General features: G+C 45.2%; 1 protein-coding gene across 2 annotated transcripts in view; it reads right to left on the reverse strand.

The window, feature by feature from the left end:
* FHL2 (four and a half LIM domains 2) overlaps positions 1-24,361 on the reverse strand; it is a 66,914-nt gene extending 42,553 nt beyond the window's left edge. Inside the window, exons 1-2 of one of the 2 annotated variants that reach the window (XM_045885275.3) lie at positions 24,095-24,361; positions 19,165-19,314 (exon numbers count right to left, since the gene is read on the reverse strand). The gene's annotated coding sequence lies outside the window, so the exon portion shown is untranslated. The remainder of the gene's footprint in view (positions 1-19,164; positions 19,315-24,094) is intronic. The other variant, XM_045885276.3, reaches the window with a different exon arrangement.
* Positions 24,362-24,614: the final 253 nt, after the last annotated feature.

Consider the following 24,614-nt stretch of genomic DNA (forward strand, 5'->3'; position numbering starts at 1 on the left):
GGAAGACTCATTTCTTCTTTCTGTCTCAGACTCTAGGAGGAGATGCGGTTTTAGGGGGCTCTGCACCCCACATGGTACTGGGGCAGAACAGAGGACTGGTACAAGGGAGGCCAGGAGAGCCTGCGGCAGCCCCCAACAATGCGGGGTGCCTCCCTGCGGGCCAAGGAGGCAGAGAGGGGGCTGTGGCTCAAAGGAGGAGAATGTCTCTGCAATGAAGCTTTGGGACAGAGAGAAGGGGCCACAGAGGCCTGCCGGGAAGAACAGTCCCAGTGAGAACAAAAGGACACTGTGCATAAGAAAACAGAGAAGTGAGGGAGAGAAGAAGAAAGAGATGGTAAAAGCAGGCTTCCTTCCACCTGGGAAATAGGCAAGGCACCAGCACTTAGCTGGTTAATTCATGTGGACAAATAAGGCTCAGGCTACTATTCCCTGGAAGTCAGGAATGGTTTCAGAGGAAGACGCTGAAGTTACCCCCAAACTCCCATGACCCAGCTGCACACTCCGCTTTGGCCATTCCGAGGGAGGCCACAACATTACAAGCCCAATGAGGGAGCAAAGCAGGGGAGGGCCGAGGAGCAAAGCAGGGGAGGGCCGAGGGCAGCTTCTTACATCAGCCCCTGAGGTAATGGTAAATTGCACATTTCGTACAAGAATTGTTCAAGTCATTGTGTGTAGGACTAGCAAAAGTTACCATTTGGTCTGCTACTCTAGAGTCCTATTTATGATGCGCTGTAGATAATGTGATGTTATGGTTTAAATGCCCATCAAGGCTCTTGATCCCAGGAAGAGGAGGCAGAAGGATGATAAGCAGAGTCACCCAGGAGTTGCCTCTGGTCCATCGTGGACTCCACTGGTGTCCTGGAGCTGCCTGGGGAGTCCGACTGGAAAAGCACACAGCTCACTCTTCCGTGGGAGCAGGTAACCAAGCTAGAGCTCGGCAGGAGCCTTCCCTGGTGTCCCTGCCAGAAGAACAAGCTGACTCCTGCCTCATTTCTACCACAAGGGCTTGGGGCCAAGTTAACCAGAATGAAGGGACATTCCAGAGGATGAGGAATGCCAGGATCCCTGGCCTGGCTACCAGGCTGGGGTGGGGATCCTGGAACGACCACGTGCCCCCCCCCCCCCAGCGGGTCTGGGAGCCACGTGTGTGATTTGGGGGGGAGGCAGAGCCCAGAGATGAATGCTCACACCAGGGTCAGGACACAGGAAAGTGGGAGGGCAGCATCAGAGTTTTGTCTCCGAAGCAGAAACAGCTTGCCAGCTGGAAGGAGACCTGAGAAGTTTTAAACCCAGGCAACTCCTCCGCCTTCTAGAAGCCCGGCATGTCTGCCTCCTTTCACAGCCCTGACAATAATGGGCATGTGCCCAGCCGAGGGAAATAACCCCAACTGGACCTGGGGCCACACAGCCAAAATGAGAGTGTCTGGTAGGGCTAGTCCTTCCACAGACAGTGCTCTGAAGGCTGGTAAGCTACCTGCCAGAAGATTTCTGAGGCCGATGCCTTTTGAAGTCTATTCTAACTGCACATCTCTGGGAAACGTGTCACCTATTAGGACACTGCTGGCTGATGTTGGTGTCTAAACCCAACACGTTGGATTGTCTTACTCAGACCAGAAGGATTTCTTGGCACAGACAAGCAGAGGGAGGTTTATAGTATGTGCATCTCCTTGTATTGGCTTGTGCTTCTGTGATGCTGGCAACCGGGGGGTCCCCACAGGACGAGGGAAATGCTGAAGCATGCAGGAGAGGAGCAGGGAAGTGAGTCATTCAATGGACTCGAAACCCACTGTGCTACACAGCCAGACACAGGAGGCAGCCATCACAGCTTCGAGCGTTTGAAAAATTTCCACAGTAGAAGCATGCCTCGTTCTTTTGGGAAGTGGCACACTGCACATTAAGTCAACCTCAGGTAAGATGTCTCGACACCATGCGAAGAAGACTCTTATTCTCAGGTTTCCAAATTCCATTTCATCATTTACAACATGTCCGCCATTTTGGCCCTGAACCTGTGTCTTGATGATGAAATCCTCGTGAAATTGAAGGCACGGTGGGAGGGGCAGTAGTGTGAACATCCATGGAAGAATTACAAATGGACCCCCGTGTGCATATTGCCATCATCACTTTAGATGTTCAGACTCATTCATTCTCATTTTGTTCACTACAACTGATCCTAAAATTAAGGCAGACTGCCACCCTCTGTGTCCTAAACTGTAGACAAGATTAAAGGCCATCAGCATAATTTCCTAATATTGTCTTTGAGTTAAAGTCTTAAGACATAACTTTAAAAAATAAAAACATGTTATAACTTTAGAAACAGTATTATCAAAGACGGATTTCGTCCCACTTAGAGCATCTTTTAAAGAAAACAAAGTGTAACATGCAACGTTTTTTTTCTCAATTCTTTCCAAGCACATCTTAATAGCCCTTGTCTCTCCCTCATGGTTTTAGTTAGAATCCTTTTTCCCAGCTCACCCAGAATCCTAATCTTTGAAATGGAGAATTTGTGAATGATCCTGGAACATGGGACTCTTCTGACATCGAAAGCTCATGATGTCCTCCTCAGAGAAATCAGGTGGAGGGGGTTGGGCACAAGGAAACTCCTGGGCAGGAAATTATTATTTGCTGAGTGATTTACCATCATGCTGGCAGCATGAATCAAGCTCAGCCCCTCCCCCCCAAAGCTTAAAGTCCAGTGTGACCGAAAGGGAGGAAGGCAGCTTGGTCAAGATGAGAGTCCAGTATGATCTGGTCTGAGTAAAGATATGGAAAGTGTATCCCAATTCTGGGTATTGAAACCTGCATCATGAAGGAATGTTTGCTCATGCGTGTTCACAGCAGCATGGCTCACAAAAGTCAAAATGTAGAAGTTGCCACGTGTCCACCAATGGATGAAAGGATAAAGAAAATCTGGTGTATGCACACAATGGACTATTACTCAGCCTTAAAAAGAAAGGAGGACACATCCTACAACATGGATGAACTTTGAAGACATTAAAGCTACATGAAATAAGTCAGACAAATACTGAATAATTTCACTTACATGAGGTTCTTAGAGTCATTGAATCCATTGAGGAAAAAAAAAGAAAAATAGAATGGTTGTTGCCAGGACTGGCAGCAGATGGAAAAGGGAATGGGGAGTTATTGTTCAATGGGTACAGAGTTTTAGTTTTACAAGATGAAAATGTTCTGGAGATCTGTTGCACAACAATGTGAGCACACTTAACACTATTGAATTGTACACTTAAAAATGGTGAGGATGGTAAAAAAAAAAAAAAAAGGTATAGAAATTGTATGTGTAAAAAGTGATGGGAACACAAGAAATGCCCTTAGGTCTGTGATGGTAAACTTCATGCATCAAGTTGACTGGGCCACGGGGTCCCAGATAGTTGGTCAAACATTATTCTGGGCATTTTTGTAAGGGTGTTTTTGGATGAGATTGACATGCGAGTCAGTAGGCTGAGTAAAGCAGATTGTCATCCCTAGTGGGGTGGACCCCATCCAATCATTTGAAGGCCTACATAGAACAGAACTCTGACTCTGCAGAGTAAGGAGATTTTTCTGCCCTACTACCTTCAAGCTAGACCCTCAGGTTTTTTTCCCCTGCTCTAGGACTCAGACAGAAACATCAGCTCTCCTAAGGGTCTAGCATATCTACTCACCCTGCAGATCTTTGGACTTCTTGGTCTCCGTAATCTGATGCAGTTTCTCTGGAGAATCCTGCCTGATATAGGATCTTAGGAAGGCCTCCTGGAAGGGGTGTCAATAGACCTGAGCTTTGACAGAAAGCTCAATTGTACAGCACAAATGGGACACAGAGGCCCCTGCGACACGTCAAGGTGTATGTCATGGGTTGGGACACAGTTCGGCATTACTAGAGTCAGGGATGAGGCTGAGAGGAGGTGAGGGCAGCCCATGGAGAGACTTCTGTGCTATGCTGAGGAACTTTATCCTCTAGGCCAACACTTCCCCCCAAGGTCTGTTGACAGAGGTGTGTTAAGAGGTACCTCCCACAAGACACACACAAGCAAGCACTCAAGTTAAGGTCAGATAAGGCTAGTAATTCCCTGGCTGAACAAGTGAATGGGTTTCTTTAATGCAGGACTTTTCAGAGGCTTTAATGAGCTCATGTGCAGTGTGAATCTTCAGGAGACCATGCTGTATTTTAACACAGTCGCCCTCCCCCTGTCTGATTCTGATACCTATTAGGATGGTGAAGAAAGCCAGTTTCCACAGAGTGCTGCTAAGAGGTTGGAAGTCACTGAAAGGGTTTAAGTGGGAGACTGACCTGGCCAGTTCTTTGGTTTTGGTAGATAAATTTGGCTGAAGTATAGAAATCTACCACATGCTCATTTAGGAGGTGTAAGGAGATGGTGTCAATGTTCTGCCTAGACCCCATTGGGTCCCTTTGGATCCCTTTTACTGTTTCTGTGTGGACAGCCCTTGGGCTACTGGGGCTCCTTTACTCCTTCTCCCAGTGTGTCCTTGGCAATGACTGACTGATGTGGGAATGTTGAGAGCCCAGCTCCCTTCCTCAAGTTGGATCAAACCAAGGCAGAGTCTACGTTCAAGTGCACCTCTGTGGGATCAGGCTGCAGCTGGCACTTGGCTTGAAACCATGTCCTTTGTACCTTCTTCCTCTTCCCTGTCCCATTTTCCCACTTCCTTCCAGAATCTCCTCCTGGGAAGCCCAACCTAGGACCATGGGCTGCTGTGTTGGTCCTGTTAAAAGAAGGCAGTGTGGTAGTAGTAGGAATGGGGAGGTAGTGTCAGTTTCAAGAATATTTTAAAGATGTCAAATCAGTAGAAATTGTTATAGATGATTAGATACAGAGGATGAGCCTAAGATAATTTCAGCCTCCTGACTTAGGTAACTATAAGCTACCACCATCTTCAGGAAAATAGAAAAGTCAAATTTGATGAATTCCGTTTTGACCTACTAAAACTGAGGCACTTTGGGGACAGCCATACAAAAAGCTTTTTAAATCTTGTATGGACACGAGATTCAAGGAGGAAGGTAAGAACTGGAGATATGGACATAGGAACCACAAGCCAAAGGTCATTTAAAACAAACAATAAACAACCAAAGTAGAATGAGTAAGTTATCCAAGAAGGCTTGTGGATTGTGGGGAGTGGGTTAAAGGTCAAGTTCCCACAGCCTTTCAGGTTTAAGGGGCAGGCAGAGGAGGAGGTGCGTAAAGACTGAGAAAGGCTCTCTGGGAGGTGGGGGAGAGATGCAGGGTAAGGATGGGTATGCTGAGCACTGAAGTATTTCTAGGAGGAATGCCAGTAGTGTTGAATAAGCTAGGGACTGCTGGGGGTCCACTGGACAAAGTGATATGGAGGCTGTTGGTGACTTTGGAGATCCATTTCCGTGGAGCAACAGGAAAGCCAAGCTTTAGTAGGTTGAGTCCATGGCCTTTGAGGATGTGGCAATGTCAGTGTTAAGAAGTCTGATGGGACTAAAGGAAACAACATAGGTGGGTTTCACAGGCGAGGAAACTGAGGCCCAGAGGCTAACTAATGTGCCCAAAGTCGGAGGCAATGGTGTGGCTGGCCCATTCAGATGAGGAGCACATTTGACTGAGGTCCTGCCTCTCCTCTGACTTCCGTCCCACTGGCTCCCGAGCAAGTCATTTGGCTGTTACCAGTTTCTGAACACTCACTGCCTCTCCTTCGAGTCTCTCCTTTTCAACTAGCACAAGAAATAAACTCTCAAAAGTGAAAAGAAAGGTAAAGCCTCTCCATTGTCCCCTTTCTCTCCAGGCTCTCACTCTTGCTTCATCCTTTGACAAAAATGGACAGAAAGTTTCCAAGATCAAGAAGCATAAAATCTGACTTTTTTTTCCTTGTCAGAAAAAGGAAACTTTCCACTCTTTCTAAAAAATTTCCACTTGCTTTTTAAAGAAAAGAAGAACACCATGTCTCCCTGGAGATACTCTAGCAGTTAGCAACTAAGCTAAATGCTGCTGACCATAGCTTCTTAAGTGCTCAGTAGCCTATGGCTTATAATTTTCTGTGATACAGCTGTAGTTTAAGGGATGTCATATTACATACCTTGTACCTGAAGGCTGGACTGACATATATTTGTTGTACATAAAGCCAAATGCACAAAGATTTTTAAATTCTATTTATTTAAACTAGAAAAAAACCCAAAGCAATTCACCTATTTCTCTTACTCCCTACTTCTGACAACCACCAGTCTGTTCTCTGTATCTATAAGCTTAGTAAATATATACATATTTAGATATGTATACAAATACATAAATAATATAATATATAAAAATATAAATATACATAATAATAAATATATATATTTAGATTCCACATATAAGAGAGATCCTATGGTATTTGTCCTTCTCTGTCTGACTTATTTCACTTAGTGTAATGCCCTGAAGATCCATCCATGTTGTTGCAAATGGCAAGGTTTCCTTCTTTTCTATGGCTGAATAATATTCTATTGTGTATATAGACCATAGTTTTTTATCCATTCATCCATCAGTGGACCCTTAGTTTGTTTCCGTATCTTGGCTATTGTAAATAATCCTGCAATAAGCACAGGTGTGCATCTATCTTTTTGAATTCGTGTTTTTGTTTGCTTCAGATAAATACCCAGAAGTAGAATTACTGGATCTTAGGGTAGCTCTATTTTTAATTTTTTGAGGAACCTCCATACTGTTTTCCAGAGTGGCTGCACCAGTCTGCATTCCCACCAACAGTGCCCGAGGGTTCCTTTTTCTCCACATCCTCGCCAACACTTATTTCTTATCTTTTTGATAATAGCCATTCTCACAGGTGTGAGGTGATATCTCACTGTGAGTTTGATTTGCATTTCCCTGACGATAATTGATGTTGAGCATCTTCTCATGGATAAAGACTCAATTTTGACCCCAGGTGGGAGAAAACACTTTGCAAGTCTGCGATGCTGTCCTGTGGGTACAGTATATGCTCGAACCAGCTTTCTTTGAGTATGTGCTGCTTTCTCGCCATTGGCCAAAATACATAGATTTCAAGTAAGAATAAGGGTGGCACATCTCATGATTAGACCTAATGTCTGAAGGGTGGCCGAATAAAATCACTCAAAAATGCCACTTCTGGCATAAGGATTATTTTAAGCCACAGGAACTTAAAAAAACAGCAGGTGCAGAAGAATGCTCTGATCGGTTTTCTTCCTGAATGAGCTCCCATGTGAATGATTTCTCCCTATGCCAGGAGGAAAGAAACATTCTCATCACCAGACGGGGAGTCCAGACCCAGAGAAATCTATTCAAAGAGACCGTGTTAAAATACCTCTTATCTCCCTTTAAGCTCCCCGTATATTTTGTTCCTTTTCCACAATTACCTCTCTTTGTTCAACCTGGTATAGAGACACAGACCCAGCACCCTGTGGGGGCTTCCATTTTTCTATGGAGGCTCCCACGGACGTGTAAGAATCTGGGTGCTTTGCTCCTATTAATGTCTTTTTTTTAAATATTTTATTTATTTTTTTGACAGAGAGAGACATAGCGAGAGCAGGAACACAAGCAGGGGGAGTGGAAGAGGGAGAAGCAGGCTTCCCGCAGAGCAGGGAGCCCGATGTGGGGCTTGATCTGAGGACCCTGGGATCATGACCTGAGCCGAAGGCAGACGCTTAACGACTGAGCCACCCAGGCGCCCGCTCCTATTAATGTCTTATGTCAATTTAATTCTCAGGCACAGCTGGAGACCCTACAAAGGTAGAGGTAAAGTTTGGTCTCCCCTACAGGAGCGGCTACCCCTATTCCTGCTAAGGCACAGGAGATCCCCCACCACTGCTTTTGTGCTAAATATACATGTCCACACAGCAAACAAGTGTGAAGAAAATAGTTTGGACTTTGCAAAACCTTTGAAAGGGACACAGGGAGCCAGAACCACACATCAAGAACCACTGAATTAAGCCATTATATGTTGGCACTTATGTTTTGTCATAGAGGTGGAGGTGTGATAATTTTAATCACGTAGAGTTTGTGTCATGCATCGCTTCTCATTTTTGACTCTGCGCGTGGCTGTGGAAGGCTGCTCAAGGCTCGTCATGGAGATGGTGTCAAGCTGAACCAGCAGACCTTCCCGAATCCCTGGCATCCTAGTGTGAAGGTGAACTAGCCAGGCAGGTGAGCACCAGTGCGAGCTGCCTGGACCATAGGGATACATCCCCTGGACAGAAGCTCCCTAACTTCTTCAGATGGAAAATAAGCCATAGAGACCCATGTGTTAAACACCACCAACAAGAAACAAGAGAGCAAGACGATCTGACCATCAGGTAGGTCAGAGCTGCAGGTATCAACAGAATTGGGTCCATAAAACCAGATCCCGTTATCTATTCATTTTAGTTAGGATGATGCAGGGAGCACGTTGCAGGTGTGTGCTTGGCCGTGTTAATGGCTTTCACTGTGGATGAGGTTTGTGTCGATGTACAGAGTTCTGTGTCTTCTTTAAGGACGCATCTCTTTATAAGTATATTTATACGAGTAGTACCTTGCTGTACGTGTCTCTGGGTATTTTGTCCTTTAGTTTAATGCATGTCTAGAAAGTAGGTTGTCTTGTGTTTGTTTTTGTTTTTTTTTTAAGATTTTATTTATTTATTTGACAGAGAAAGACACAGCGAGAGAGGGAACACAACCAGGGGGAGTGGGAGAGGGAGAAGCAGGCTCCCTGCCGAGCAGGGAGCCCGATGCGGGACTCGATCCCGGGACTCCAGGATCATGAGCTGAGCCGAAGGCCGTCACTTAACCAACTGAGCCAGCCAGGCGCCCGAAAGTAGGTTGTCTTGTATGACACACAGACCTGCAGAAGGACGCATAATCCAACCTCCCTGGATGCACACGGTCCCCAGGGGAGAGTATCCAGTGGAGGGTGTCGGGGGTGCACTTGGCTTGGGTTCCCAGAGGGGCATGCCTTACCTTCTGAGAGAGATGCCCCCTGAATTCCTTTTGCTAAGACTGCAGGAACAAATTGTCACACGTCACAGACTGGGGCGGGGTGGGGGGGCTTAAACAACGGAAACTTAGTGTCTCACTGTTCTAGAGACTGGAAGCCCAGGATCGAGGTGCTGGCAGGGTGGGGTCCTTCTGAGAGCTCCAAAGGAGAATCTGTCCCTTGTCTCCCCTTCTGCCTTCTGGTGTTTTGCTGGCAATCTTTGGTGTTCTGTGATTTGTAGACACATTGCCTTAATTTCTGTCTTCGTGCTCATATGGCATTCTGTGTGTATGTGTTTGTGTGTCTAAATATGCCTTTTTTTTTATAAAGACACCAGTCCTATTGGATTAGGGCCCACCCCTAATTTATCTAATCACATCTACAACAAATGTATTTCCAAACAAGGTCACATTCTAAGGTACAGGGGTTGGAACTTCAACATATGAATTCTGGAGGGACACAATTCAACTGCCAACACCTTTGCTAACAATAGAAGCAAACTGCTCATAACTAATAGTAACATGTGGAAGAATCGGACGGTCAGGGGCAGAAAGAGGGATGGCTGAGGAGGAGCTAGAAGGGCAGGGTTTGGGAGAAAAAGGGAAGGCACGTTTCTTCCAGAGCTACAGAGCCATCCAGCTGCAGGGGCTCCATCTGTACCCAAGAATGGGGCCCTGGGGGTGGTGCAGAGCCAGTGGTGGCCCAGTGGCCTGATGGCCCTGTGTTATATGTAGGTCAGACTCATGGGAGAGTGCTGATTCTCGTTACAACAATCCATGTGGGTGGGCTCCATTGATCAGCAAGGCCCTCAAGTGAGAATCAATGTAGTCCCTGTCCCAGAGTTACTAGCTTGTTACCAGCCTGGAACGATGGCCAGCTTCACATGGAATGCCTAGGACAGAGTCCTCATAAATGTGACTTGGCGCTAGTGATCTGGGGCTTTATGGTGGTGGTCTGCTCTCCTTGAGGTTACAGGCCAGGGCTCAAGAAAGAGGAGGCCAGCATGCCTGGTCACTGGATGTGGGGTGTTGGGTGAGAATAGTCACAGTGACTTCACAGAAAGCCAATACTTCTGAGCAGCAGGACAAATGTCTCCAGGCCTCATTATGTGGATATGGTACTGTTAAATCAAGGCATATCTACCGTGCGGAAGGCACAGCCCTGTGCTGGCCTCATAAATCATAGTCCCTGCCATCAGGGACTCAAACGGGCTCGGATCTAATTTTCCAGATTTGTTTCTCTGATTTAATGGAAAATACATTTCTATTTCCTCACCACACTATTTTTATATTTGGGCCAGAGTTAGGTTCTCAATCTTCTTGTTCCCATAGGCTTTCTGCTTCTCCTGGAGTCCTATCATTGAGTGAGGGTCAGCCAGAGGACCTGCCCCAGCGCGGACCAACAGTGCTGTTCTTCCCAGCACACGAGCAGGCCCCCCAGCCCCATGCCGGCCCAGCAGTGAGCAGGGCCTGTGAAGAGGATCAAGAAGGAGGGGTGATAGCAAGAAATGGCTGTTTTGGCTTAAAGTCGTGTTGGTATGCTCATGTGTGACTTGTTTGCTTTTTTGCTTTGGGTTTTTTAGACACCCATGTCACTGGTGAGAATAACAAAGAGTCCTCTGAACCTTAACTAATTCCTGGCTTCCCCAAGTTGGTAGCCAGAGGGGTGTGGAGATGAATGTTATATATGGCCATGTAGCCGGGGATTGCTGGGGCCCAGTGTAGATGGAGAGTTGGTGCTTCTCAGATAAGATAAAGCTACCGAGAAAGTAAAATTGTTATGGGAACAATGGGTCACATACAAGGACAAGCATGATTTTGTTTTGTTTTGTTTTTTTTGATTTGTAGTTTCCTCATGGCTTGATTTACTTTTTTTTATTATAGGATTGTAACTCTAGATTAGACATGAATCTACAAACTAACCACAAGCCACTTAAAAACATCAGGACTAGTAAAATAAGTTTTTCTGCCAATTTTTTTTTTTTGTCCTGACAGATGTGACTTATCTTTGACAACCTAATGGCCCAGATGAAAGAAATCTCAATAAAATGAAATATGGACTGCAGTGTGATATTTCCACCAAATTACATCTTTAGGTTGGTGTTTGTGTCCTCTTTCCTTGATTGACTGATTGATAGGTTGAGAAAACAGTTGTCTAGATCAGTTGTCAGGGCCAAGATACCAAAACAATTGCAAAAGGACTCTTTTTCATTCTGATTTTTCTCACTCAATAAATGCCATGCTTCCCAGACAACTAGGAAACAAGATTAAAGGTTTCAGTCAACAGTGTCAGGGCACTGATCTTTCTCTCTCTCTTTTTCTCTCTCTTTTTGCCTTTTCCTGAAGCTTGGATGACATGGGAAACCCACAGAGTCCCCCCTGTAGGCTGACACAAGTTGGGGACAGGATGAGGTTTGGCACTGGGCTGGACTCAGGCAGTGGTGTCAGGTGGCCCCGGGACCTCCCTCCCCCTTCTCACTCTGATCTCTGCCCACAGAAGAAGGAGGATTCTTCTGTATTTTACCACAGCATGGAGGTAGCCGGTGGTCCCAGATGTTGAGAAGGGCCAATGGAGCAACATGGCTCCAGCAAAGACAGGGGGCAGCTTTTGAATGATTGGAAATAGCCTAACTTTCAGTTATTTAGAAGCCACCTGAAGATTTCCAAAGCAATTTTCATAACTTCTTTTTTTTTTTTTTTTAAAGATTTTATTTATTTATTTGAGACAGAGAGAATGAGAGAGAGAGAGCACATGAGAGGGGGGAGGGTCAGAGGGAGAAGCAGGCTCCCTGCTGAGCAGGGAGCCCGATGCGGGACTCGATCCAGGGACTCCAGGATCATGACCTGAGCCGAAAGCAGTCGCTTAACCAACTGAGCCACCCAGGCGCCCATAACTTCTAACAATAGCCTTTTTCCAATATAATTATCTGCATCTGAGAGGAGAAGAGATTGCAGTACAAAGAAAGGAAGTCCTTGCTATAGACCTCAGATGAATCCACCCCGTTTCTGTAGCAGGAAGACTGGTTATCTGACGTCCTGTCCCTCTGTCCCCTCCCTCCTTGGAAGTATAATGGCCACACCATTTATCCTTGGGGCTGCCTTTTCATAGCAGATGCAAGGTGCTCTGGGCTCTTGGAAACAGACATTCTCCACTCCCATAAGGAAGAGGGAACAGAAAACATTTCCAGCTTTCTGAAAAGCAACGTGTTTTCTGTCTTGGCCTCTTACCATTATCCCCAGCCCCGCCCAAAAAAGTCAGTATTCATTTTGATGTATAAAAGCAACCGCATCTAAGTTACCTTAACCAAGAGAGAGCCCCATAATTCAAGTCAAAAGTAACTGAAAACAGAATGGAAAACACATGGTAAAGAATGGAAACAGCATGTCTATTAAAATACCTTTGCAATTTGCTTTATCTCTCCTTCCAGACATCCTGCCTAGAGTGGTTTCCTCCTGCTCTGTACCAACATCCCCCCTTCCCCCTTTCCTTAGACAGCAGTCACGAAAAGCAGCCTTTGATGTGGGGCTAACCGCTTAACCACCCCCAGCCCTTCTGCCAAATTACAGTACTAGCTGGAAGCCCAATGCCTGCTGCAGAGGGGTGGGCCCTAATCCAATAGGACTGGTGTCCTTATAAAAAAAAAGGCATATTTAGACACACAAACACATACACACAGAATGCCATATGAGCACGAAGACAGAAATTAAGACAATGTGTCTACAAATTACAGAACACCAAAGATTGCCAGCAAAACACCAGAAGGCAGAAGGGGCCAGGTCCTCAAGCTGTGATTTGTCTTACATAGTCGGTGGCAGAGAAGGGAGGTGGATTAGACCACACTACGTGAACCATCTACACTTCCTCACTTAGACCCAGATAGGACTGGGGTGGCAGATGCTGCAGGAGAGGGCGTGGAGTTCTTGATAATTAGCCAAGTTGTTTTGTTAGCTTCTCAGAGATTTCTACTCACATGTCCCTTTCACCCTTTGGTGAAGGCACAGGGTTCTGTTTTCATCTCCCTTCCTTCCTTCCTTCCTTCCTTCCTTCCTTCCTTCCTTCCTTCCTTCCTTCCTTCCTTCCTTCCTTCCTTTCTTTTGCGCAGGGGCAGAGGGAGAGGTAGAGAGAGAATCTTAAGCAAGCTCCACGCTCAGCATGGAGCCCAATGCGGGGCTCAATCTCCTGACCCTGAGATCATGACCTGAGCCGAAATCAAGAATAAGATGCTTAACCTACTGAGCCACCCAGGTGCCCCTTGTTTTTCTTTTTTTTTTTTTTCACAAAGACTCACATATGTACAACTGATCTAGTAGGTAACTGTTTCATTGGTTCTAGCCTAAGGGATCAAGTAGCCTTCTGCAGAGAGAGAAAGACATCTGAGGGGCTGGTAGGAGGAAGTGAGGTGCCCTGGGCACTGTGAGGGTTTAGGAGAAAGGAAATCTGCAAATATCTAACACTTTGATAGCAACCCACACTAGGAAGTGCATTTTTAAGTCCTAACCATATCACATAGCCCCATAGGTAGTGTTGACAAAATATGCCATAAAATAATTCTTATCCTTATGATGTAAGGTGATTCTTTTTCTTTTTTTTTAAATCTAGTCAATGTTATGTTATTGTTAGGAATATGTAGGTCTCAATCCATTACATAGATATCATGGCTCACTATAATTATGAAACGGACCCTCGTTTGAACAATTTGCATTTAGAGCAGACTCAGGCAAGGGAGACTTTCTTGTGAACTCATGGTTCCCATATGAACCTGGGGAGTCACAACAGAGAAGACAGGCACCCATTTTAGGAAAACGTCACAAAGGGAAATCAGGCTACGAGGTGGGACCTGCAGCTCTCAAATACTAATCATCTCTTGGAGAAAGAAACACATGTGAATTTAACTTCGTGGCCAGAGTGTAGGCATCACATCCTTATAAGGAATCTTACTTTGAGGTTTCTTATCTTCCTGGCAAAAGGAGTAAGAACGTCTGAGGTTTCAGGAAGCTTATCCACATTGAATAATCCCTCTACATTATTGTGTTTCCAGAAAAGGCAGCTCCCCCAGGGACCTTGGTGCATGTGACTGAAGCTTGGGGCTCAGAGGTTATATCTGTTTGTTATACCCGTTGACCTGGCATATTAGCAAAAACACTCTCTTTCCCCTTCAGAGTGCCGCAATTTGGACCACAAATTCTATGGTCACCTAAGATGGATAATTAAGGAAAGTACATCTATAGCACACAATCTATATTATTATTATTATTATTGCTTGGTCGCAAAAACATAGAGCCCACTGTTTATTTACCTCTAATTTCTTTAGAGGTGTATACTTTAAGGTGAGTGTCAGAATAATGCAAATGGGTACCTCCTTCTAAAATTCAAGGTCATGGTGGTCATGACCTGTCGTGCGGAAGTGTGCTTGTGGCCTTGTCCTCAGTCCTGCTCACCTGGAGGCACTGAGCCCTCTCTACCATGGCAGCTCATGACCCGGCCTCAAGTGGAAGGAGGGAATATGTGTCTATTTAGGGACAGCCCTGTGCCCCTTGAGGTGAGGTCTGGACAGAGTTCAACTGCCACAGATTTGGGAGTCTTGCTGAGCTGTGGATACCTCATCTTCCCCAAACTGCCATCCGTTCCCAACTTCTGGTCTCCTCCCTCTTCTTCTGTACCCACGTAAGGCTTCTGCCTTGTGTCCTTGCCGCCCAGGTGGAGTAGGGTTCTGTCCCAAACTGTTTCATTTGCTGGGCCGTGGAATTGCCTCCCAGCTCCTTCCAGACCCTGAGAGGTTGAAACCATCAGAGGCCGCCAGCCCGACTTGGGGGCCTGCGCATCATTCCCTCGTGTGGCTGACACGTGGCTCACTGGCCCTGTCCCTTTGCCTCCTGGTGTTCTGCTGCTTGCTGACATTTCCACAGTCCTTGTTGCTAAGACCCGGGCCACCTCCCTTCCTGTCCCAGGTCATCTGTGTCACTGGGCTGTGTGTGCCTCACTGGAGCACCCTGAGCTAGGTCCCCCCAGGCTGGTCCAGCACCTGTGGGGCATCAATAGGCTCTTCCTCACCTGCCCTCTTACTGTGGGGCGTCCTGGCTCCAGGTCCACTCTGGACTGCCTGGGCCCTTCACCCCCATGGGAGGTGCAGCCTGTCTCTAAGCAAGGCTTTCATTTCCACTTTGCAACCTACTTTTATCATATGTCTGTAGTTTCTTGAAAGTCAATAATATGCTTGAGGACGAGGTGAGACTGATTATTTTTAAGAGAAAGTGACTTTTAGAGTGAGCTGTGAATCTTTGACATCCTATATTACAGGGGAGCAGGGCAGAAGGGGTGAACCTTCCTGTTTCATGTCCTATCCAAAACCCAAACCTGGGCCCCAAGCTTCCCATTTTCCCTTCATTACAGCAAGGGACAAAGATTTGCTGAAAACCAGAGGCCTTGCTGGGTACTACAGAAGTGTAGTGGTCAGAAAGTCAGCTGGGATTCACCTCTCAGGTCTGCCTCTTCGTAACCCGTAGGTGGAATAATGGCTTCCTGAAGCTCTTCACATCCTGACGTCCAGAATTTATGAAGGGATTTTGCAGATGTGATTATGTTAAGGGTTTTGAGATGGGGAGATTATCCCGGCTTATCCAAGCAGACCCAGTGTAATCATAAGGTCCTTATAAGGAAGCAGGAGAGTCAGAATCAAAGAGAGATTGAAGATGTTACCTTGTTGGCTTTGAAGGTGGAGTAAAGGGCCATGAGCGGATGAATACAGGTGGCCTCCAGAAGCTGGAAGAGGCAAAGGCAAAGATTCTTCCCCTCGGGCCTCCAGAAGGAGCAGAGCCCTGCAGAAACCCCGATTTTAGCCCTGTGAGACCCACGTCAGACTCCTGACCTCTAGCACCGTGAGATCCTAAATTTGCGTTGCTTTCAGACAATACACTTAAGGTAATTTGTTACAGCAGCCAGAAGAAACTCATACATCAACTCTTATATCCTCAGCTAAGGCACTTTTCTGGATTTCAGTTTGTTTTCTCATCTGTAACCTGGGATGATAATACTGCCCACACCACGTGGTTGTTGCGAAGACAGGACAATGTGAAGCGAGTCAAATGCACAGCGGGCTCTCTGGCACATGGTGTGTGCTCAATTAATGATCGCTGTTACTATTATTATTGCCTTGTTCAGTCCTTACAAGTACTTTAAGAAGTTACTGTTATTAGCCCCATTTTACAGATGGGGTTCTGGGAAGTTGCCATCTTGCCTGAGCTCCTTGTAAGGGGCAGGGCTAAAAGCCAAGCAAAGGCAGCCTGACTCCCCAGAACCCGCTGTCCTCCCTTAACAAACTGCAGATGTACTGGGAGTTTTCACAAGGACATACAAGCTGTGGACCCAGAGAACTAGACTTAGACCCTAACATGAGCACTTTGCGATGGCTGATGGCATGAATTACAGTGGAAGAGTTTCAGAGAATTCAAATGCAATACATAAAATTGGGTTATGGAGCCTCCAGCCTTCAACACATGCTTATGTAGCACCTACTACACACCACCTACTGTTGCAGATGCTGGGGATACGTCAGTGAACAAAACAGAGAACCTCTGCTTTCATTGGAGCTCACATGTTATTAGGGGAGAGACAGACACCAATATACATGGCACTTTGTGGGTGTGTATATGTGTGAGATGATAAGTGCTTTGAAAGGAAAGTAAATCAGGGGCGCCTGGGTGGCTCAGTCGGTTAAGCGTCTGACTTTGGCTCAGGTCATGATCTCAGGGTCCTGGGATTGAGCCCTGCAAGGAGCCCCACCTGGAGCCCCACATTGAGCCCGGGTCAGGCTCTTCACTCAGCAGGGAGTCTGCTTCTCCCTCTCCCTTTGCCCCTCCCCCACTCCTTCTTTCTCTCAAATAAATAAAATCTTTTTAGAAAAAGAAAAAAAGTAAATCCGGGTAAGGAATAAATCAGGGCAACGAGCTAGAGAGTGTAATTTTAGATGGGATGTTCAAGGGTGGTGCTAAAATTGGTGGGAAGGAGGTGTGTGATGTTCTTGGACGAGAGCCTGATCGGATTGGTGGCACCAGCAAGTGCAAAGGCCCTGGGGTGGGGGCAGCTGCTTGGCACAGGTGGGGAAAGGAGGCGAGAAAGGGAGGAGATGAGGTCAGATTTCAGGGCCTGGATCTTGTCAGTCTGTAGGTTACGTAGCAATAGGATTTTATTGTGATTTGGGAAGCCATTGGAGGGTTCTGAGCAGGCAAGAGACGCGGTCTAATTTAAGTTACAAAAATGATACATTTAAAAAAGAGACCTGTGGTTCAAGTGAGCTCATGTAGGCCTCTGGAGCTTCATTAGCTGCTCCTGCCTGAGGCTGGCAGAGGTTTGCAGACGCTTCCCAGGAAACAGTGAAGTGCCCTGTGAGAAAGTATAAACAGCCCTGGGACGGGGTGCCAGGATCCTGCCAGAGAGCTAATTCACAGCGAGACTGGAGGATTCTTAATAATAGTGTCTGAAGGGTTTATTGATACTTCTATCCAAATTTGATTCTTTAGCTGATGTTGAACATGCCACTGTGAATTTCCAAACCTTCTGACTTACTGAGAATTCTGTTTTATTGAGAAGATCCTCAGTCGGACCTCTTTGCTGCCCTCGGTTTCTCCATCTGAGAGTATTTTAGACATGGCATTGTGGTCGTGAATACTTCTCCCCTCACTTGGATGATTGCCCATGCTGGCTAATTTGAGTGACAACACATCTGCAACTGTTCATTAGATTTTTGCATTTTCAATTTGCAGGAATAGAGAGAGGGGCGCCTCAAAGGAGTTTGTCTTAGGCACTTTCAAAAATCTCTTGGCTTTCTTGACATTGAACGCACATTACTCTTTTTTTTCACAGTACCTAACTGGAAAGTCTGGTTGACCTCTGTCTTGATTTAGGGATTGGAAGGGCATAATATCTGGTTTATTCAGGGTCATTAAAGTTGGGGTTGTGAAATAAGGAGATGGTTCTCTCTCACTGGCTTCTTTGTTCACTGAATTATATTTAAAGAGAGCAGAAATGTTGTTGTTTCCTAATAAATTAATCAAGAGATTCTGAACAAAGTTGGAGAGATTTTGAAGAAGGAACCTCATGTCTAGAATTTATTCAGCATCTCCAATCCTCTTTCCCTTCCCTCAACACACACACCCCACACTTACACGCACGTCCTCTCGTGCACACACACACACACACCACACTGACTGAGGTGAATAAGAACTCCCAAGCCAAAGAATTTACTCCTTAAGGATATATTATCATCAAATATTAGTGTTTATTGCCCAATGAAAATCCCATTTAAAGAGGAATTATTACAATCATTAATTATGGCCTTGTGTATCAAGAATGGAAAAGGAATACCAAACCTGTTTCCAAGCCAGTATCACAGAAAGGAAGAATACTAGCTAACAAGGAAAACTTCTGGCTCCTTCCTATGCATCTCAACACTTCTTATGCCTGAATTAAACACAACAATTTAGTCCGGCAAATATTTATTAGGCAGCTGCTGTGTGTAAGGCACCGTGCTAGCTTTCAGGGGTCTGACTAAGAAGATTAACACCTTTCCCATGCTCTTGAGAAGGTGCTGGGAATAAAGGAAGAATTTTATTTTATTTTATTTTTTTAAAGATTTTATTTATTCATTTGACAGAGAGAGACACAGCGAGAGAGGGAACACAAGCAGGGGGAGCGGGAGAGGGAGAAGCTGGCTCCCCGCTGAGCAGGGAGCCGGATGCGGGGCTCGATCCCAGGACTCTGGGATCATGACCTGAGCCGAAGGCAGACGCCTAACCAACTGAGCCACCCACGTGCCCCAAGGAAGAATTTTAAAAAAGAAAAATAAACGGTAAGTGGAAAGCCCTCACTCATTTATTTAAAAGATTCTATTGATTTATTTTTGTGAGAGAGAACACGAAAGCATGAGTGGGGGAGGGGAAGGGGGGGCAGAAGAAGAAGCAGACTCTCCAGCGAGCAGGGAGCCTGATGTAGGGACTCGATCCCAAGACCCTGGGATCATGACCTGAGCTGAAGGCAGATGCTTAACCGACTGAGCCACCCGGGCACGCCTCCCTCACTCATTTTTAAGGTGAGTTTCTTTCTCCATAGTGGAGACTTTCCCAGCAATCTCTGGTCGGACTGCTGTCAGTCCTGGGGCTGTACTGCCTGGGTTCCAATCCCAGCATCCCCACCTACTGGTTCTGAGCGCTTCACTTCTCAGCGCGGGGCTGTCCTCACCTGTAAGCCAGGAGACTGGAAGCACTCCTCACAGAGCGGTTCTGCAGATCACACGAGGGTGTGCACAAGCGTGTTCTCCTCACAACCACCCAGCACACGGCAAGCTCTCAGAGGTCAGCTACTAGTGCCTCTTTAGCTCAGAGCTTCATTCTGTTTTAAGTTTGGAATTGAAATTAGTCCCAATTCAGGTTCTTGGCAGAGAAGTTTGTTTTTCTTTTTTTTACTTTGGGGAGCCAGTACACCTCTTCATTATTTTTTCTTCAAGATTTTATTTATTTATTTGACAGAGAGAGAGAGCACAAGCAGGGGGAGTGGCAGGCAGAGGGAGAGGGAGAAGCAGGCTCCCCGCTGAGCAGGGAGCCCGACGCGGGACTCGATCCCAGGACCCTGAGATCAGGACCTGAGCCGAAGGCAGACGCTTAACCGTCTGAGCCACCCAGGTGCCCCTGCATTTGTTTCTTTTTTTTTTTAAAGATTTTATTTATTTATTTGACGGAGAGAGACACAGCGAGAGAGGGAACACAAGCAGGGGGAGAGGGAGAGGGAGAAGCAGGCTCCCGGCTGAGCAGGGAGCCCGACGCGGGACTCGATCCCAGGACCCTGAGATCAGGACCTGAGCCGAAGGCAGACGCTTAACCGTCTGAGCCACCCAGGTGCCCCTGCATTTGTTTCTTTTTTTTTTTAAAGATTTTATTTATTTATTTGACAGAGAGAGACACAGCGAGAGAGGGAACACAAGCAGGGGGAGAGGGAGAGGGAGAAGCAGGCTCCCGGCTGAGCAGGGAGCCCGACGCGGGACTCGATCCCAGGACCCTGAGATCAGGACCTGAGCCGAAGGCAGTCGCTTAACCAACTGAGCCACCCAGGCGCTGCAGGACACCTCTTCATTTCCTCTTACAAAATGTGGGTTTATAGAAATGTTCAAAGAGAACAAAGAGCAGCATTGTCCCTAAATCATTACTGCTACCCCTCCCTGCCCAACACACACTCATTGAGCTCATCTTGTCCCCGTAGGACACGCCCTTCAGTCTGCGGGCGAATCCCATTTATTCCTGTCTCCATGTTGTTCACATTCTTCCCCACCTGTTTCTGCTTTCATAATTCCTTACTTCCTTTCGGCTCCATACCTTTGTTGGTGTAATCTTTACCCATATATATCTTCCCTATAGGAATATCGCCCACCATTCCTACAGTGCGCATGTCTGCCATTCAAACACTATTCATGGCATATGGCCTGAAGATTGCTCTTTTGTTATTCTAATGCCAACTAGAGGGTCCCTGAAGCCAGACTCGCTTAAACTTGGTTGCACCTTCTGCGGTGGATAACACTGTTCTAAGCCAGTTTCCTTATCTGAAAATAGGAATAATAATAATAATAATAATAATAATAATAATAATAATAATAATGCCTGTAGAGTGGCTGGGAATGTTAAATGAGTTAATACTAGTTCCCAGAGAGAGTGCTCATTCAATAAATTGTAGCTATTATTTTTTGAAAGGCTGACCCTTCTGGCTGGTTATTTATAGTTTTTATACTCATCGGCAATAATTAAAGTGCTTTATTTTTGCATGGAATTTTGCAATTTAAAAACAACTTCCATAAAAAAAAAAAACTTCCATGATTAGTCTCTGGGTACGAATTTAGTAAGCTATTTAAAATGTAGAGAAAATACAAGGGATATCAATTAAAGACAAATAGAATAATCTACATCATGGATTTTTCTTTTTCGTGTTCATGCTAAACCATGACTGACATTTTGAAATTAGTCTAGATTTATCAGACAAAACTGAGCCAGGCAGAAAGCACTCTGTTGCCTTTTGCTTAACGTTAAAATAGTCAGTTCCTCCTGCCTCTTCAGATTCCTCTACACACTTCATGCTCATTAGATGGGTCCCAGACAGGGAAAGAAGGCTCACTTCCTAAAAACCGAAAAGAAATTCTTGCCCTTTCCCCTTAAAATCTAATTATACATGCCTGCTTGGTAAAACACATGGACTATATTTTATGAGTCGTTGGCTTGGTATGATTTCACTTCAGTGTAACTTTTCAGTATTACTTTTTAACTGTAACAAAAGTCTTCTGTTAAAATGAATTTTTATTCCTCTTCTATCTAAAATTTATTCTTTAAATTTAACAAAGCCCCAAATTATAAAAATGTACTCAAGGTTAAAATTAATTTTTTAAAGCACACTTAAGATAATTAATGATATTTATGAAATACATCTTGTCAAATATCAAATTGCTCAGAACTTATGTTAGTTCCTTTCTATTTTTCAACCTTATTTTGGTACATTGGAGACTGAATGATAAAAGGGTGATGAATCAGTGATAATGAAAAAAATCAGTAAAATAAGTTTTTAGGGGTCATGTAGATCAAAGCACGAGATGGTTGTGCATTTTTACTATTCAGTAGGTTGCATTAATAGTGTAAAGGTTAGCAGATTGTACTTTGAAACTAGTTATATTCTGATAAAAATTGCTTATCTAAAGCGCAATTTATGTTTAACTTCCCATTAGTATTATTCCCAACTATTATGGGTATTTTAATATTCTGGCTAAATGAAAGAAGTTGCAGTGTCATATGAAGATGACTAATTTTCAAAGAATTAAAGTTTGAATACATGGTAAAAGAACATTGATCATAAATTGAACAAAAAGTAGATTACCAAATAACCTGATTATATACATATTTTTTTCTTTCTTAATTGTAATTTAGAGTTCCCCCATGTAATTTTCTGTTTTCGGATGCATCTTAAAATACATCAATCTGGACAACATAGCGAGAATTTTTTTTCCTCTCTTGTAAAGCTAGTATTAAATTAATGGTTGGTCTTAAAATCAAGGACCTCTTAGGATCAAGAATTAGTTAAGATAAACAATAAATGTAGTAAGACTACACATAGTTTTTCATCTTCTCTCTGCTGGTCTGTATTTTCTATGATGAACATGTATTTGTACAGTAAGAAAAAACAAAAGAAAATATAAACATTATGAAAAATTTCACCTCTTTCTTGCATGGTGTTAAAAAGAAGAGAACAGGCCCCAAATGGAGTCACTTATACTAAACTCCATGTCACCAAACAGACTTAACTTAATTATAATTTTGGCCTCTTCCAGAAATGGAATTTTAAACCAGTCAACCAGGAATCACCTGATCAGCATTGGTTAGGTCATCTGCCTGATAGAACCCTGCCATTCTCTAAAGGAAAGTGACCTTGCAGGAACGAGTCCACCTGTTTGTCTGGTGTAACTTCCTTGTTCCTGCTCCCTTCTGTCTACACAAGTCTTCCATTTCGTACAGCGCCTCAGAGCTCCTTTCTGTCTGCTGGATGGGATGCTGCCCGATTCATGAATCATTGAATAAAACCAGTAAGATCTTTCCAATTTACTCAGTTGAATTTTGTTTTTTTGATGGTGGGGAGAGGATGATTTAAATTCAGTTTTTGGCCACCTATTTTAAATATGAAATATTTTAGACACCAGTAGACGGTGTGTAGGTCCCTGTGTTAAGAGCTATCAGATTGGGCGCCTGGGTGGCTCAGTTGGTTAAGCGACTGCCTTCGGCTCAGGTCATGATCCTGGAGTCCCAGGATCGAGTCCCGCATCGGGCTCCCTGCTCAGCGGGGGGTCTGCTTCTCCCTCTGACCCTCCTCCCTCTCATGCTCTCTGTCTCTCATTCTCTCTGTCTCAAATAAATAAATAAAATCTTTAAAAAAAAAAAGAGCTATCAGATTACAGAGAGAAGTATGACGTGGCCTAGCCTCAGGGATCTGGAACCAATGGAGAACTCTGGAAGCACTAAATGGGATGATGAATTCTAATATGTGCAAAACGTGTTCAAGGACAGGCGAGACTGAGTGAGCAGTCGGGGGAGACTATGCAACACTTCATGGAGGCTGTACATTGAAATATTTTCTTAGTATTAGAAAAGGCCTCCAAAATGTCATCATGTAAGTTGAGTAGTTGGCTACTTCGTTAAAAACAAGAACTCTTGTAAGATTGGATGGATCTCAAAATGGAATAGATTTGATTACAGTACATCTTGTTATAAACCTAGCAATAAAACAAAATTCAAACAACATTCCTCAAGAAACAAATAAAACAAGAACAAACCGATATAGAGCAAGTATGTGATAAAGTAACATCAGCTGTTAATGCTATCTTTTGACCTCAGAATTATTTTAAAAAACCTGATCCGATCATATATATGTTTTTTATTAGATTGAACCTGATAAGGTGCCTTGCATAGAGTAGCACTAGAGGACATTTATATGTATGACACTTATCATAATATGTCATTCTATCGGTATTAACATTATTACGCAATTGGCCCCAGCGTTACTCAGTACTGTGCATTTGCTCATATCCTGCTCTAGAAATTAGTAAAATATTAATGCATTTCTTTTAAGCACACAACAGCTATCTGTCCTTTTGACGTTAACAAGTCATCTTGTATAAACATACTTTCCCAGCGTAATCAGACTCGTCGGTAATTTGCCTCCTCCCCCCCAGGCCATCCGGAAATTTTGTCAGGCAGCAAAAGCTCCCGAACACTGTGGTTCCCCCCATTCCAATGTTTATTTTATAATTTTTTTTTCTTTTTCTTTTTCCTCTTAAAAAAAAAAAAAGTTTTCTGGTGTTCAAAACTCAGTGTAATTCCTGATTCCCACTCACATGAGCAAAGGGTTCTCTCCATGTTCTTTATATTCCCGGAGGCACCTGCGGTAGAATTGGAGAGGGCGGGTTCTGTTCTTTCCCTGCAGCCACGGGGTGGGAGCCCCCTGCCAGGGCCGCCTGGGTCTGCGCTTGGGGTCTGCGGGTCCACAGTGCCAGAGAGCTCCCTCCCAGGGCACGAAGGCTGCACCTCTGGCAGCGAAGCCTGTGCAGACACAGGGAAGGAAGGGTGGCCGGGGAGAAGAGGAAGCTTACCTGTCCTGTCCTTCTGTCCTCCAGCCTGGCCAAAAGGGACAGCGGCAGCGCAGGGCCAAGCGCTCTGTGGGATGGCCCCAACTGCGTATGCAGCTGCTGGCCGGCTGCCGCCTCTTGTCAGCAGGGCTATAAATAAGGCACTGTCCAGAGCTCAGGAGATAAGAACCCAGCCCCTTGCTCCCGAGAGCCTTTTAAGGTATCCAAATTAAAGGAGCCTCGGCCCCCAGATGGGCAGGGGCTGCCAGCTCCCCATTTGGCCTGCCCGCTTCAAGGACATCCCTGGCCCCACACATACTCCAGCAATCCCAAAGAGCAGTGGAAGGAGAAAGCCGCAGTGCTGGGAAGGTATCTCACTTGATCAGACGAATGGCAGAGCCTCTGGGCGGGCTGCCCGTGGCTTCCTCAGATTAGGGGGCTGGCATTGAGGCACAGAAGGGGGAGGAGACTCCCCCCCACCCCCCGCCACACCACAGTGTCTCTGTGATGTGGTGTGGATTTTCAGTGCTGCCTCGTGGAAGGA

This window comes from Mirounga angustirostris, unplaced genomic scaffold, assembly GCF_029215605.1.
Source record: "Mirounga angustirostris isolate CCGP_5_RB_7025 unplaced genomic scaffold, mMirAng1.0.hap1 SCAF_10, whole genome shotgun sequence".
Lineage (NCBI taxonomy): Eukaryota > Metazoa > Chordata > Mammalia > Carnivora > Phocidae > Mirounga > Mirounga angustirostris.